The sequence below is a fragment of the Physeter macrocephalus genome, chromosome 11 (assembly GCF_002837175.3).
Source record: "Physeter macrocephalus isolate SW-GA chromosome 11, ASM283717v5, whole genome shotgun sequence".
Classification (NCBI taxonomy): Eukaryota; Metazoa; Chordata; class Mammalia; order Artiodactyla; family Physeteridae; genus Physeter; species Physeter macrocephalus.
In genome coordinates this window covers 55,533,527-55,550,745 of record NC_041224.1, presented here as the reverse complement: position 1 = coordinate 55,550,745, position 17,219 = coordinate 55,533,527, and the positions used below count along the sequence as shown (strand labels likewise).

Below are 17,219 nucleotides of genomic sequence, written 5' to 3'. Positions count from 1 at the left end.
TATTCTCTCCAGAATCATGTGAGGCAGGCATTGCACATCTCCATTTTACAGATTATTACACAGATTGGGAAAAATTTCACTACTCGCATCTACCCATGTAGCTACTAAGTGGTAGAGCTAGGACTCCAATGCAGCCCTGCTTGACTCCAAAGCTGATGCTTAGCTACTAGGTTATAGAAACTCTCCAGAGCCTTCAGAAACTCTTTCAAGAATGATCCCTCTGGGGCTTCCCTGGTGGCGCAGTGGTTAAGAATCCGCCTGCCAATGCAGGGGACACGGGTTTGAGGCCTGGTCCGGGAAGATCCCACATGACGTGGAGCAACTAAGCCCGTGCGCCACCACTACTGAGCCTGTGCTCTGGAGCCCGCAAGCCACAACTACCGAGCCTGCGCGCCACAACTACTGAAGCCTGCGCACCTGCAGCCCGTGCTCCACAACAAGAGAAGCCACCGCAATGAGAAGCCCCTGCTCGCCGCAACTAGAGAAAGCCTGCACACAGCAACGAAGACCCAATGCAGCCAAAAATAAAAATATATATGTAAATTTATTTTTAAAAAAATAGAAAAAGAATGATCCCTCTGGTTAGTGAAGGCGTGGAAGGCTTCTTGTAGGAAGGGAGGCAAGAGCATTACAGTGGGCAGCCGCTTGGTGGGATGTGATCAAATACTCACAAACGTTCCCCACTGACTTCATATGCCAGGCTCTGGTGACACAGTGATGAGTAATTCAGACCTGGCCCGTGCCCTCCAGGGACTCAACATTTATTGAGGAAGGCACACAGCTCCCAGAGGGTGAGTCTACCAGGCAGGGACATACTCCTGAGGGTCTGGCACAATTGGTGACCCCCACCATTCACACCTGATCTAAGAAAGAACAGTGGGTGCTCTGTTTACTAGATGGCATGGTGCTGCCATAAATCAATAGCATAAAGTCAGTTTTCAATTCCTGGGACTTACCAGCTTTGAAATTTTAATTTGTTCTTAAATTGGATGATACTTGCATTATTTCAAATTATGAGAAAACAAGGGGATTTATAAATATTTTAATATCAGCCTTTTTTAAATTGGCGTATAGTTGATTTACAACATTGTATTAGTTTCAGGTGTATAGCAAAGTGATTCAGTTATACATACACATATATTCACTCTTTTTCAGATTCTTTTTTCATATAGGTTATCACAGAATACTGAGTAGAGTTCCCAGTGATATACAGTAGGTCCTTGTTGGTTATCTATCTTAAATATAGTAGCGTATGCGTATTCATCCCAAGCTTCTGATTTACCCCCCTCCCCCGTCAACCACGTTTCCCTTTTGATAACCATAAGTTTGTTTTCCATACCTGTAGGTCTGTTTCTGTTTTGTAAATAAGTTCATTTGCTTCTTTTCTTACTTTCTTTTAAATTAGATTCCACGAGTGATATCATATGATATATATCTTTCTTTGTCTGACTTATTTCACTTAGTATGATAATCTCTAGATCCATCCATGTTGCTGCGAATGGCATTATTTCATTCAATATCAGCCTATCTTAAAGTGGCAGAATATACATGTGATCACAAGATGTAATCATACCCCTCACCCTTTCCTTCCTGAAAAATTCAACCTTAAAGTCTTTAGGTCGGAAAGAACAAAGTAGATGCCAGTAATGGGTAGGGGAGGAGGTGCCATGGTGGCCCAGAACAAAAAAAAAATAGAAGGAACCCCATGGTGTCAAGTTGGAATTTAAAGCCCAAGTGTCAATTCATGGTTTTCAAGATAGACAGGCAGACAGACACAGACAGTTATACACACACAAAGATGTAGTAGTGGCAACGTGTGTGTGTATGTATGTGTATATATATGTGTGTGTGTGTGTGTGTGTGTGTGTAGTCATACAGTCAATCCTCACATATCTACTGATTCCGTGTTTCTGAATTCACCTACTCACTAAAATTTGTTTGTAACCCAGAACTTAATACTTGTAGCGTTTTCCTGTTTATTCCCAGACACCTGCAGAGTGACATACATTTTCCTAGCTGAGGTCCAAGAAGGGAATGCTCTGCCTTCTTGTTTCAGCTCTCACACTGTAAATGTGTCCTTATTGTGGTCTATTTAGTGCCATGTTTTCCGCATTTTTTGTGGCCGCTTGGTGATGTCACCGTTTAAAATGGCCCCAAGTGAAGTAAGTGCTGTTTAGTGTTCCTAAGTACAGGGATGCTGCAATGTGCCTTATGGGGAAAATGCATACATTAGACAAGCTTCATTCAGGCATGAGTTAATTGCTGTTGGCCAAGAGTTCAATGATAATGAATCAACAATATATATTAAATATGTTGTCTTTAAATAGAAACACACAGAATACAAGGTTACATATTGATTAGTTAACAAAAATGTTGTGACTAGAGGCTGGCAAGAACCTAACTCTGTATTTACCCAAGGAGCAATGGTTCAGTATTTGTCACTTCTGTGTTCACTCCAGCTTAATACACCACAATTACTGTGAATAACAAGAATCAAATGTTTTCCCCAGCTCTGCCCACTGAGAAGGCTTGGGATGAATGAAACCCCAATAGCAAACAGCACAGTCAGTGCCCAGATCTTGGCTTCAAATCACCTTTCTCTAATAAAAGCTACCAGAGCTCCTTGGAGAAAAGGCTGGTTCTAGGGCTGGGGAAAGGGAAGTACGAGATAAACCTGGCACACCTTTTTGTGTCAGAAAGTAAAGAACTGCTCAAAGAATGATGATGTGTCAAAAGGACATAGGAACAAGTTTGAACGGGCTCCCACCGGCCACATGAAGAACAACGTGAACATAAAAATAGTAGTTTCAGATTATGGCTTGCTGAATAAAATATGAAAACATGAGTCCATACCAATACAAATAAATAAAATGAAAGTTTGATGAGGAATGGGATTGCTACATAGTTTTCAAGTATCTCCCTACAAAGTCATTATTCATTAGAACAGGAAGAGAAACAAAACAACAACAACTAAAAAAAAACTTTACAGAAGTAAAACCTGGCAGACACAACCTCAATCACGTGATGACGCGAACATCATCAGTAACGGGACAAAGCTAGATTGTGCACCACATGATAGGATGAAAAAAGAACAGCATTATTCCTGTGATAGTCTTGCCAAAGAGGCAAAACTTCGATTTAATCATGAGGTAAGACACAAATCAAACTGAGAGATAAGCTACAAAGTAATCTTCAAAAGGGTCACAGTCAGGAAAGTCCAAGAGAGACTCACGGACCATCGAAACTAAAGAAGACAAAAGACGTGGTAATCACAATAAGTGATTCTGAATTTGGTCCTCTTGCTATAAAGAACATGAATGGGACATCTGGTGTAACTTGAATGGCGTCTGAGGATTAGATGGCAGTAATTTTGATGACTGTACTATGGTTAGGATGTCCTTTTCTAGGAAATACCTGCTCAAATAAAAGTTAATTGGGGGTGACCCTGCATGAGGTCAGCAACTGACAATCGAATGGTTCAGGGAACCACTCCTTGCGCTTTACTTTCAAACGTTTCTGTAAGCTTGTGACTGTTTCTAAAAAATTACAAAGCTTTTCTTTTTAAAGGGTGCATATACCAAAGCAGTAAGCATGAAAATGAAGGAAGTACCAAAGGAGCATTCCTCTCTACTAACTCTCCCTCCACCTCTAAAGCAAAGAAAACCCCCCACTGCAAGCCCACAAACCCTCCAGGCCCCTTCCTGCACTGCCTCTGTCCTCCCCTGCCAGCCACAGTTCCTGCAAGGGTTCTCTACACTGACAGACCTCTAATTCCTCATCTTCTTCTTCCTCATCTGGCTTCTGCCCAGCACTCCACTGGAACCTGTTCTGGCCAAGGTTCTTCACGCCTCTTCCCTGCTGATAACATAGGCCTTCCCTTTCCAGTCTACCGATCTGCACAGCACTGGACACCAGTGGATAGCCTAGCGGACTCCCCCATCTCTGACCTCCTCCTTCTCCGTCTCCTCTGGAGGCTCTCTTCCTTGCTTAAACCTCTTGGTCCTTGAGTTCTCTCCTCGTCCCTGTTCCCCTCCCTCCTCCTCCTCCTCCTCCTCCACACCCTTGCCTGGTGGATCTCAACTGCCCTCAGGACTTGCATTCACCAGATCTGCAGAGAGAGGCCAGGCCTCCCTCCTCATCCATGACTACACCACATTTCCCCACGATCTTTCAGATGCATATCAAATTCATGTTATTACCCAAAAAAATCACCTCTCCCCTGCCACACCCCCCAAACCTGCTCCCCTTTCTGTGTTCCTGATCTCAGTGGCACCAACAACCATCCAACTGTCAAAGTCAGAAATGAAAGAATCACCCTTGACAGGACCCTCTCCTGTGCTCTCATATCCAGTCACCTGACAACTGACCAGTTCAGCTCCTAAGTATCTCTCAAGTCTGTCCTCTTCTCCTACTCTAGGATACCATCATCTCCTGCCCAAATGACTGCAAAAGCGCCCTAACTGGGCTCCCCACTTCTATTCTTACTGCTCCTGAATACATACTCCACGTCCTAAAGATCCCACTCAGCTTAAACCCTTTAATGGATTCCCCCGGTTTCCGGGAAGAGTCTAAGCCTCTTACTAGACATTAAGGATCTACCTGTCATCTCTATCTTAAATCCTCTGCACCAGTTATATTACATTTTCCATTTTCACCCTGACAGTACTGCTCCCAACATCCAGCAGAATGCCTAGCACTTTGCAGATGGTCAATGAATGTTTACTGAATGAATGAATGAATGAATGAGTCATTTAGATAGGGGGAGGGTAGACCAACTTACTATCTAACACAAACTCACATCTTCAGATATACAAAAGTATTAAGCATGGGACTAAAACCCTTGGCAAAAGCTTTAAAATGTCAGAGAGGGTCTGCACAAAGAAATGAGCAGCTCAAGGTCAAGGTCCTTAAGGTTAGATACTAAAGTGGAAAAAAGGAAACACACTTGCTCATAGTCAAGTACAAAGCGGTTCCCTCTATCACTGCCACACTATAACTCGATGCCGCTGTATCTAATGTGTGGGGCACACTGCCCGTGTTATGCTGATAGTAAACTCAAAAACAGTGTGGCGGTGGGCCTCCCCAGGGACAGACAGACACAGATACACACCACACACAAAAGCAAGAGCCGGGGGAGTCAAGTCTGCTCCACACAGGGGTCAAATAAACCCTAAGAAATAAAGACCAAATGACAACCAAAAACCAAATGAGGAACATCTATAGAAACTCACGTGACACACAGTGGTGTGGAATGATCTATCTTTCATTTATTATTCCTTATATTTCCTCTAAAACTCTACTAAGATATGGCCATTCTGGAGGCTTTGCTAAAATAGAGGCTCATATGGTCCCAACTAGGATCCCCCACTTGAATTTAGGTACTGCTGGGAGTCAAAGGAGAAGTGGAGTCAAGAGAAAGAAAACAAAGGCAACCGAATTAAGGCCAGTTTAGCTGAAAACCATCACTGAAATGGAACCAGTAATCTAATTAAGAAGGAGGGTTAAGAAGGAGGGGGGTTGCGGGCAGGCCACCACCAGCCTTTCCAGCCTCGGAAGGAGCTCTTGATGTCTGGATGACATATAAAAAGCCACTGTGACTTCCAGTGACCCCAGGACGGCTCTGGTGCCTATTAAGCATTCACGGAGATCGTTCCCAGAGAGGAAAGACAGTCTAAGAGGAATCCAAGGGCACTTGAAAAGCAGGAGAAGGCCCACAAAGCACAAACAGGAAGCAACATCCATGGTACCCAGGATCACAGGACACGTGAGACAATTACTGCCGTGAAGAGATACAAGTAGCTTAACCAGAGGGACAGTTCAACAGGAGAGAGAGCTGGGGACCCTCCAGTCACTGCTGGTGACAGTGATGCCACCACACCAACAGGCACAGCCCGTCACAGAATGCTGGCTGTGGGCCAGACCTGTGCTGAACAGTATCTATCTGTTCAAACACTAGGAGGAGGGTACTATTAACTCCATTCTACACAGCAGAAGAAATAGGTACAGAAAGGTCAATCCCCCCACCCCATCTGTAAATCTAGTAAGTGGTGGAGATAGGACTTGGACCCGTATCTGCCCAACTTCAAAATCAGTAACCTTCTTTTTGACGTACCATTTCTAGTTACTCGCTTATGAATGACTGTTCCTATCCAGAAGGAAAAAGAGAGTGTCCACTTAAAAACACTCACAGAATGGGCTTCCCTGGTGGCGCAGTGGTTGAGAGTCCACCTGCCGATGCAGGGGACACGGGTTCGCGCCCCGGTCCGGGAGGATCTCACACGCCGCGGAGCGGCTGGGCTTGTAAGCCATGGCCGCTGAGCCTGTGCGTCCGGAGCCTGTGCTCCGCAACGGGAGAGGCCACAACAGTGAGAGGCCCGCGTAACACAAAAAAAAAAAACAAAAAAAACGCTCACAGAAGAATCTGGTAGTGAGGAAGCTAGCCGGCAGAACCATGGCGAACAAACCCTGTATCACTGACCGTATTGTATTCAGGTTAGAGCAGCAAATGCTTACCTAATGGATGACCAGGACAATACCTTAACCCACTGTCCTTCATAAGGAAAATGAAATATTGTCCTCCAGGCCTGGACTCCACCATCACTGAGCTTTTCACCGTGGAACCACAGGTGTTCCTTTCCTAGTATTACTCAAAATAATTCCAACCTAAAAAAATAATCTTTATGAAATGGCAAATACTGCCTCTCTCGGTCATCAGCAACACTACTTATACTGCTAATAATACTAATAACTAGAAACACCGGAGTAACACTAGTGACACCGGTTACTATTACCACTATGCAAGTCTATGTAAACGTACCGCACGTATGCAAGGAAGGGAAATTCTGATATTCTGTTCTTTAAACACCTAATTGTGGTAGCACATGCATCTGAAGAGGCATTTCCTGCAGTTGGAAACTGTGGCAAATACAGCGATTGGCTCACTTTGTAGTACAGAAAGGCTGAAAAGCTGAACATTACATAATATCCAGGCTCTTTTGCCGCTATGGTGCCCAACGTCCCATAGACTCTGTCAATCAGACAGGCTCACGGGGGACTTTCCTTTGGAACTGAGTCGTGGGGAAAAGAGCCGGAGTGCGTGGGCATCCCCAGAGGCCATTTCTTTTCACAGGAGGAGTAGAGCAGGAGGAGCTGCTTATTTGAGGACTTACTGCTCACCCAGTACTTACTGTGTCCCTCATTAAAGACCTTCCCACAGCAGCAGCCCGGGCAGCTTTCCAGATTCTGGCAGGAGATAATGATTCTGAAGGTGGGGTGGGGTGTATCCTGGAGGCTTAGCCTACATATGATTCCTCCAAACAGTCCAAGGATTCTGGAAACACTCACCTCCTGGATTAAACCTACTTCAACTTTAACCCCCTAGAGTCGATTCTGTGTCTAATACAGGAAATGTGAGCAATGACAAAAAGCTCATCACTTCTACTACTTTATTGAATTCATAAAATATTAAGTATGAAATACTTAGCCACGAGGGATAAAGAAACAAACTCAATTTATTTTCATTACATTTTGATATAATATCACTTGGGCCAGGGTAATTCTTATACACCATAGTATCACACCATTCTATAAACCTAAACCTACACTGCAATTCACCTCATTCATAAACATGAGATAACTTGACCTACTTTCTAATATATTCAGCTCCTTCTTGTCTGCTTTAATCTGCAGTGACATTTTAAAAGTTGCTCTGATAATTTCCATTATATGAAAATGCATTTTTCATTTATATCATCTTTGATTTTCCTCCCACAAACAAAATACTGTTTTCTCAATGGTCAGCCTACAAATGTCGTAGGAAACAAGATGTACAAGACAGCTGTTACAAAAGGTTCACTGCTGAATTGGGCTCAATGTTGGGTTTCTTGATGGGGGATGAGGGTGGGTGGAGGAAGAAGAGGCAAAGAATGAGGCAATTTTGCCCAAGTCCACATAATACGGGATGATGGGTTTGGCTCTCTCTTTGTATATAACCTGTGACAAATTATAGAGCACAGCTTTTCAAAGTAACTATAATTTCATATCAAATAATATAATGCTTCCCAAATAATATAATGCATCCACGCATCCCAGTAATTCTCCAATCTCAGGTTACAAAGAAAAAAGGAGAAGAAATCCACTTCTACTCTCAGAGCTACCTTCCAACTACATCCACACGTGACCACCAACAGCCTCCCGGACCTGAGTTCCTTCCCTCTGACGAAGCCCTCTTTAAGTCCACTGTCGATAATCCTTTCGAGCAGGTCCTACTGTGTTTGAGAACTTCCTGTGGCTCCCAAATGCCCAGAGCAAAGGTTTGCAAACTATGGCCCACAAACTAAGAATGGCTTTTACGTTTTTAAATGGTTGAAAAAAATTTAAAAACAAAAAATGAATTATACTTCACGACACATGAAAATTGTGAAACTCAAATTTCAGTGTCCATAAATCTAGTTTTATTGGAACACTCATTTATTTATGAATTGTCTATGGCTGCTTTTTGCACTCCACCAGCAGAGTTGAGTAGTTCCAACAGAGATGGTAGCCTAAAATATTTACAGCCTAGTCCTTTACTATAAATGATTGCCAACTCCTAACCTGGGGTGTAGAAGCCATAGCTCTTGGCCTGACAATGCAGGTCATGGAAACCTGGATTTAACCGACCTTCCTAAGCCTTCTTTTCTTTTATTTGAAGACATAACATCTACTCCACTGAAACGGTCTTCTCCATTCCTCCCCAACATAACTCCCTTTCCTTCCTTGCCTGCTCCAAAGCTCCGTTCAATCCCAATAGCTTTTTTTTTTTTTTTTTTTTTAATTTTTGGCCATGCTGCATGGCTTGTGGGATCTTAGTTCCCCAACCGGGGATTGAACCCGGGCCAGGGCGGTGAAAGTGTCGAGTCCTGACCACTGAACCATCAGGGAATTCCCCCCCCAATAGCTTTTTTAAAAATTTATTTATTTATTTTGTTTGATGTGGACCATTTTTAAAGTCTTTATTGAATTTGTTACAATATTGCTTTTGTTTTATGTTTTTGGTTTTTTGGCCACGAGGCATGTGGGATCTTAGCTCCCCAACCAGGGATCAAACCCGCACCCCCTGCATTGGAAGGCGAAGTCTTAACCACTGGACCGCCAGGGAAGTCCCCCCAGTAGCTTTTAGCCACCTTCATCTCTCTCTTCATAAAAGAGTCAGATCATACACATTTAACTTCCATGAGGTTAAAAAAGAAAAGTCATATAAAAAGTACCCAAAGGTATTCTCCACAGCACTGTCTGTAACAGTAAAAGATGAGAAATACCCCAATGTCCACCAGTGAATAAGTTCAACCCCATCCACACAATGAAGGATGGGCAGCTGTGCCAAGGGGTGAATTTCATCACTATGACCACCACAGAACAAGAGCCAGGATAGATCAAACGAAAAAAACAAGGTGGAGGAAATGTGCATTGCATACTATCATTTACCTCAGAAGAGGGTGAGATATAAATATGAAAACATGCAACCGTTTGATGACATATCTTTTTTTCAAGGGTGCAAGGAGAAACCCTATCTTTTTCAATTGCTACATATGGTGAGGGACGGAAATAGGATGGAAAGGGGACTGAGGCAAAAGCAAACACTTCTGAATATATAACCTTATGTTATGGATGAGACTTGGAAACCTTGACCGTGTTGTGCAAAATTATCTAAATTGAAATTGAAAAAGGAACTTCTCGAAAGCAAAAACTAAAATGAAACCAATCAACCTAACTATGTATCCAGTTGGTGGCACAATGACAGAGAAGAGCTATTCTAAATGTCTTTAAAACACTCTGTTGTATATGTAGCATGAGGTAAAGCAGATGAAAAAACATAGCACTATTAGTGAAATGGAAATCTGGGTGGATGAAAGAATATAGATATAAAGTTGATAAAGCTAAGTAAAAACCCTGTATACCTGAATTTCACTTGGATGTATTAGTAAGAATTAATGAGTTTTATCTCTGTACACACACACACACACACACACACACACACACACACACATACACACATTCATCCATACCTGTTCCCTAATTCAGCACTGAATGGATCCAGGAATAACAATAAATCCAGTAGTAATAAATATTCCTAGTTTCTACACTGTACCTTCTAAATACTTAAGGAACCAGGGCTCCTTAGAGAAGTAGTGCATCCAAGTCTGGAGTACAAAATGGATAAGACAAACCCGTAACATTTTTGTCATACCAGAAAGAACACAAAAATACAAAAGTACAAGTTATGTCAAAAGGACTTGGTAATTAGTTTCCACTGGTCAAATATGGGACAAATTGAGTATCAGTAAGAATATTAAATTGAAACACATCAGGTACATTTATACTAAAAAAAAGAAAAAAAACAAGCCAAGAAAAAAACCCTCTGTTCACTTTTAGATGCTGCTGCTAGAGAACTCATTGTTTTGAAAATAAAGGCAAAGTACCGAACATTTATCCTGACATTCCTACGTGAATGTCAGAGTAAACAAATAGTTGTGATTAAATTTCTATCTATCTACCTACCTACCTGTTTTTTTGGCCAAGCCACGCTGCTTACGAGATCTTAGTTCCCTGAGCAGGGACTGAATCCGGGTCCTGGCAGTGAAAGTGCCAAGTCTTAACCACTAGACCACCAGGGAATTCCCTAAATTTCTTTTTATAAAGTATTCTCGTATATAAACAAAGGAGGAATGATAGAATTGGCATATCACTATTTTGCAATCACTGATGAATTAAAAGACATAGGCAATAGTAATCAATGATCAACAGTATCCCCAAAAGAGACCACCATTTACTATGTATCTCAATGAAAATACACAGCCTACCTGTGATATAGTCTTGCCAAACAAAAAAAAGCCCATATATGAAGCTGACCAAAACTCGAGATTTAACAAATTATAGTAAACACGGGGAACAGAGGAACATGTTAAATGGCAATATGGGGAAGCAATCATCAAACTCCAGACTGCAGAAATTTTACAGCATAGTTTCTCAACCTCAGCACTAATGACATTTTGAGCCAGATAATCCTTTATTGTGAGGGGCTGTCCTGTGTACTGTAGGTTATTTAGCAGTATCCTTGCCCTCTACCCACTAGATGTTAGTAGCGCCCCTCAGCTGTGACATCAAGAATTGTCTCTAGATGGTGCCAAATGAAGGCAGAAAAGGATCATGCCCACTGGAGAATCTCTGCTGTCAAGGACAAACAACACAGTTTCGTAAATAAATCACAAGGGGTGGGGCACAGGCGGGGGGGGGGGGGAGATGGAAGGGTAACCTATAGATTAAAAGGGGATTAGAAACATGTCAGTCAATCGTAATGTATAAACCTTATTTGGATCCTGATTCAAAGAAATTTTGTAAAAAAAGACAGTTGAGGCAATTTAAACATTAATTTGATATTTAATGATATTAAGGAAATATTGGTAATTTTCATGTTTTGGGTGTGATACAGTTTCGTAGATTTGTTTTTAAGTCCTATCTTTTAGGGACAGATACTGAAATACTGACAGGAAAAAAATAAAGTAGCAAAGACGTGCTTCCAAGTAGTTGGTGAGAGACAGAAAGGTATACGTCATATAAGACCAGATAAGAATTAATCATCATTGAACGAGAGTGATGGGCACATAGTTCACTATATAGTTCTCTTCACTTTTGGATAGGTTTGGAAGTTTCCATAATAAAAAGGTATGAGTAAATCAATCTGGCAGGCAATTCCATTCCCATTCCTCTCAGTGAGCACATAAGCCCCAGAATGACCGGCGGAGGGATGTTAAGAATTTACAGTTCCCTGGGCTTGTTCAGTTTCTAAATGCCTCTTGGGGTCCTATCTGGATGCTGAGAGTAATTCTATTGTTTACAACACGCCCTTAAACACAGGAGCACAACTACCTAGCTGCAAGCTCTTCCAATACTGGGAGAAAAGCCTGTGAGCTGTGTTGGACTGACCGGGCACTAGGATTCTGGCGTCTAAGGTGGCATCTTCCCAATGGATGTTCTAGAGCTAGTTAGCCTATGAAGGATTTTTGCCTTGAATACTGAGTGTAAAGCTGGCCCCCACGTTAAGGCGTCAAATTTTACTCATCCTGGAAGGAGCCCAAGCTCTGTGAGCTGCCCGGCCCACCTCAGACTTTCATTCTAGGTGAGAGAAAATAAATTTCTATCTTGTTTAACCCACCGCAGTTTATAGTCTCTTCCACTGTCCGCAGCAAAACGTACATCAATTAACCCAGAAATAAATTCTCCTTTCTCTTGGAAGCCTACTCTACCCTATGAGAGATAGCTACTTCTTTCTCTGAACTGACTCTCTTTTCCTGCACATTTGTCACAGGTGCCTCTTCATTTCATTCCTCCCAGAAACTTGCAGCCCAAACATGACAATGTCATTATATGCTCCAGGGCCAATTTTTATTTCTGTCCTTCCTAGTTCAGGGTATTGAAAGCGTTTCCTCTGAATCCAAGTTTCTGTGAACAGTGGCCACCAGAGAGGACGAGAGCCTCTCTCCACACAGCTTGTCCCCGAGGCCTGTGTTAAACTGTCCAAAGGGACAGCAATAGGAACCGAGAATCCTATGTGACCCAGATGCCTGGAGCCGAAAGTTCTCCTGCAGTGGAGATTGAGTCATTCTTTACTCCTCAGAGGTAAACTAAAGGAAGAATGATATAACGTACTTGGGGAATGTTTAGGATCAGGTAGTAAAAAAGACTTCTTAAATGTCACTTATTTCCTTCTCTTGATGAAGGGGTGGGTTCTATCCCAGTCTTCTAGAAACTACATTTCTAGGCATGGAATAAAACTTTGACCAAGATTTAAATTGTCCCAGCCGATTATTTTCCCCAAAAACCACTTTTGCCCAAGTATCATTTGACTATACAACTGTGAAGATCAGTGATCTCTGTCTAATGGAACCAAAATTGTCTCATACAGATTACAACTCTGCTCAGCACTCTTTCCCACCCTGACAATCAATCAATCGATAGAAAAATAACAAATTGCCAAGTCAGAGTTAATCACTGCAAGACGGTGGTAGGGTAATCTTGGACTGCATATCACTATCTAATTTAAATGTGGAAATTCACCTTTGGTCACCACTGCAACAAGGTAAATTTTGACCCCGAACCATTCAGTCTCCATTTCACTAAGCTCAGATATCTCCTCTATAAATAAACGAGGCACAGCTCTAAAGACATCCCTTTCGTTCAATACTTATTTGGGGGCATAAATACAATAGGTCAAGATGTTTGGAGAATACGCCTGCACTGAGTAGCCCATGTCAATGCCATCACTTTGACCTAACAGAGGGAACAGGGAGGAACTCCATCCACAGCCACCGACACCTCAATGGGCTATGACATAGAAAGCAGACGACCAGCTCCGTGGTTGACGGTAGAGAGACTGCTGGTTCCACTGATAAGGCTTCACCTGGGGTCTGCTTAGTGAGGAAAGCAAGCAGCCCAGAGAAGGGAGAACGCCAACACTGTGTGAGGGACCCAGCTTCCTTCCATCTGGTCATTATGATAATAGTCATTCACTAAATACAGTTATACCAGAAGATTTGTGAAGACCATGGCATTCTGAGAGAAAATAAAGTGGGTTCAAAGTACAACTTGATTGTCTCTCCAATCTTTCTAAAATAACTACCAAAACATACCTTATGTTAAGACAATCAAGAGCACCTGACTCACAGACATACACTTGAGGCTCTAAGAAAACCCTTAGATCAACAACCACTGTTGACAAAGCACACTTCCAGTTTACCAGCAGGATTGAGTAGGAAGCCCTCTTTTCTCACTCCAAATTCACAAAGAGAACATTAAGTAGGGAAGCGCATTTCCATTTCCAGTTATTCTGTATAAGGAGCCCCTGGCCACACAATGCACCCACAAGGGTGAGGCTGGAAAGTAAAGCAGAGCTGATCTTCCTAAAGCAGCAAGATTTTCTGGAGGGAAGACAGAGGTTTGTTGAAGAAAGCATGTAAGACATCACAGAGACAAGTCTTTTCTAACCTATAAAACTACAGCTGGCACCATGCCCCCAGCCTGTGCCAGGACCTAAGAAGCACTTCCCAGTGGAGACCTCGGAGGTCTCGCATTCACAGTCTCAACTTCATGGTCTACGAAATGTCAAGGGGAACATCTGTTCCATGGGGCTGCTGTGAGGATTTCCACAGACACCAGGCCTCTAGTACCGAGGTGCCTAACACTTCAGGTCCTCATTAGATGGTGGCTAATGACAAAGCCCAGGCTACTGCTCCTTCAGAGACACCAGAGCCTGAAACTACTTTTCCAACAGCAGTAACAAACTTCTCCTGGCCATGAGCACCAGCTTAGAGGCAGGCGGCACACAGAGAGATCTGTTCTGGCTGAAGGGTGGGGGTCTGTGTGAGTGAGATCTCCAAAAATAAAGTGGGTTCCCAGGAGGGATGGGAAGGCAGGGTCTAGGAAAGAAACTTGAGGCTGCATTCAAGACAGCTGGTGCCGTGTGAAAGGGAGAACCCACTCACACATGCTCCATGGAGAGGTCTAGGTATGAGGACGTCAGACTTAGAGAGGAAGGAATATAACCCCACCACATAATCTGGCTGCCATGGGAACCGCAGCCACCTAATTATCACAGAGTAAAGGCTGCTTCTTGGTTTTAACATTCGGAATTGAGTTACAGGTAAATCATGGAAGCCCTTACTGGGATTAAAGAACAGAATAGAATTATTACCAACTCCGAGCATATAAAATTCAAAGGTACAGCTGCCCAAAATGGAAAGGTTGGGTGGGGGAGGATGGTAGACAAGAAATAGTGCCTCTAGGAGACAGAATAAGAATAGAAGAGGCTGCATGTGTCATCCGAGGGTACAGAGGGAGGATTAAAAGCATGAATCAGACGTAGGGAGGAAGGGAGATGGGGATGGTCAGAGAGAGCTAATGGCGATCACAAGACACCAAAGAACTGCTTTTAAAACTGATAAAGGGAGAAATGGTGCTGTAAGCATAATATTTATACATGTGGAAAACACCAAAAAGGCAGCAGAAATGATCCACAGGGGAAAAAAAGTGGTTGCTTCTAAGAAGTAAGGCTAGTAAGGGAAGGAAGAGAGAGTGTAAGATACTTGTTCCTTTCCATTAGAAGCTTTTCTGTAGCATTTTCTATTTTTAGCCATTTGCATGCATTACTTAATTTTTTTTTTTTTTTTTTTTTTGTTAATGAAAGATCCTCTATAAGGCCATTGTTTAGATCACAGCAGTAGGATTTTTCTCAGCTTCTACTGGGCCTGATAGTGGTGTGTGGAGAAGATGGCAGCTGGCCTCACAGTGTGTTTACTTTATTTTAATCTTAGTAAAGTCATGTTTAAACTCTACAAGTGCACAAGTCATTTTACAGTTCTGGAAAGCTGTCCAATTCTGGACAGCTTGTTGTAAACGGAATAGAAAGGCTTTGATGGTCATTTTAGACCTTCAGAATATGGGGCTTCACAGTTAAAAAAAAAAGAGTCATTTTTCAAGACACATGTTCTATAGGCACAAGTATTCCAGAGCCTCTGAGTCCATGCAATCCAATCAATTCTTACACAGCAAAGGCTCAAATCTTGAGTCCTCCAGGAGGGCTTTTTAACTTTGAAAGAAATTAACTGATGAGCATAATTAGCCAAAAAGCTTAACAAACAGCACATTCTGCAACACCCATGGATTAAATTTAATTACGAAAAACAACCTGGAAATGGTTAGTGTTGTTGTTCTGAAACATTTACTGAGTACAGACCGCAGAGAAAGGACCCCAGCACATGTCTGGAAATCCTGATCACTGAGATGATGCTAATTACGACTCCCAGCCACTCAGGGAGCCCACAGGGGGTGGCAAGTGGCAATGCCTACAGTAGACAAGCAGAGTAACCTAGGGAATCCAGCTAATGGAGGATGGCAGGAAGACAAAAGTGCATAACAGATTACATTTTTAATGAAGAAAAGCAAGCACAGGAACAACTTATCTTTTCTGACATTATATAGCATTTAAATTACAGATACAGAGTAACAAATAGCTATGTAGATCCTGCCTTGAATTTTACAGATTCAATACCCTCCCTAAACAACACTGGGAACTAAAAATTCCCAGAGGGCCAAAAATAATGTTTTTCATTTAAAATCGGTTTTAAAATATTTTTCTTACCAGCCTGCAGGGAAAATGGAGATAAGTTCAGATTATTGCATCTATGATCAAATCTGGAATATACCATGAGTCATTAAGTTAAACACTAAACAAATCGTTTATCATAGGCTCCCCTCCATCTACTCTCCATCAATCTCTCTCATCTCCCTCACATGCTTGCAATGCTTTAAAGCATCATGTTTATTCCTGAGAAGCATGGCTGTCTCACATTCTTAATTGCTCATCCCTAGAACATCTCACCCACTATGGCCTGGCCTTCTGAGAGGCTCAGAACGTGACTGATTGATTACATTGTTCATTTCTTTAAATTTTATTCAGACTTGGACTGGCCCAGATCCCTTAAAGCAATTCTACTTCCTCTAGTTTATGTCAAAACAAAAGTTCCTTGAGCATTTATTCATGACTAGGCACTTCCAGAAACGTCAACATTTCAGATCATCTCTTATATTCCTATATACATTTAAGATAAATATTTCTGTTGTTGTCATCACTGTTGTTTGATATAGCTTTTCCAAAAACAAACAAACAAAAAGGCAGTGAAATAAATATCTCTAGGGTGGAAACAACCCAATTGAAGCATACAAATCAGGCAATAAACCAAGTGTTGGCAGCAAAGGCAACCATAAACAAGATGAAAAGACAACCCTCTGAATGAGAGAAGATATTTGCAAATGAAGCAAATAACAAAGGGTTAATCTCCAAAATATGCAAGCAGTTCATGCAGCTCAATATCAAAACAACAATCCAATCCAAAAGTGGGCAGAAGACCTAAATAGACATTTCTCCAAAGAAGATATACAGACTGCCAACAAACACATGAATGGATGCTGAATATCACTAATCATTAGAGAAATGCAAATCAAAACTACAATGAGGTTTCACCTCACACAGGTCAGAATGGCCATCATCAAAAAATCTACAAACAATAAATGCTGGAGAGGGTGTGGAGAAAAGGGAACCCTCTTGCTCTGTTGGTGGGAATGTAAATTGATACAGCCACTATGGAGAACAGTATGGAGGTTGCTTAAAAAACTAAAAATAGAAC

General features: G+C 42.1%; 1 protein-coding gene across 1 annotated transcript in view; it reads right to left on the bottom strand.

The window, feature by feature from the left end:
* Positions 1–17,219, bottom strand: part of TLN2 (talin 2) — a 440,519-nt gene that overhangs the window by 254,553 nt on the left and 168,747 nt on the right. The window lies entirely within an intron of this gene.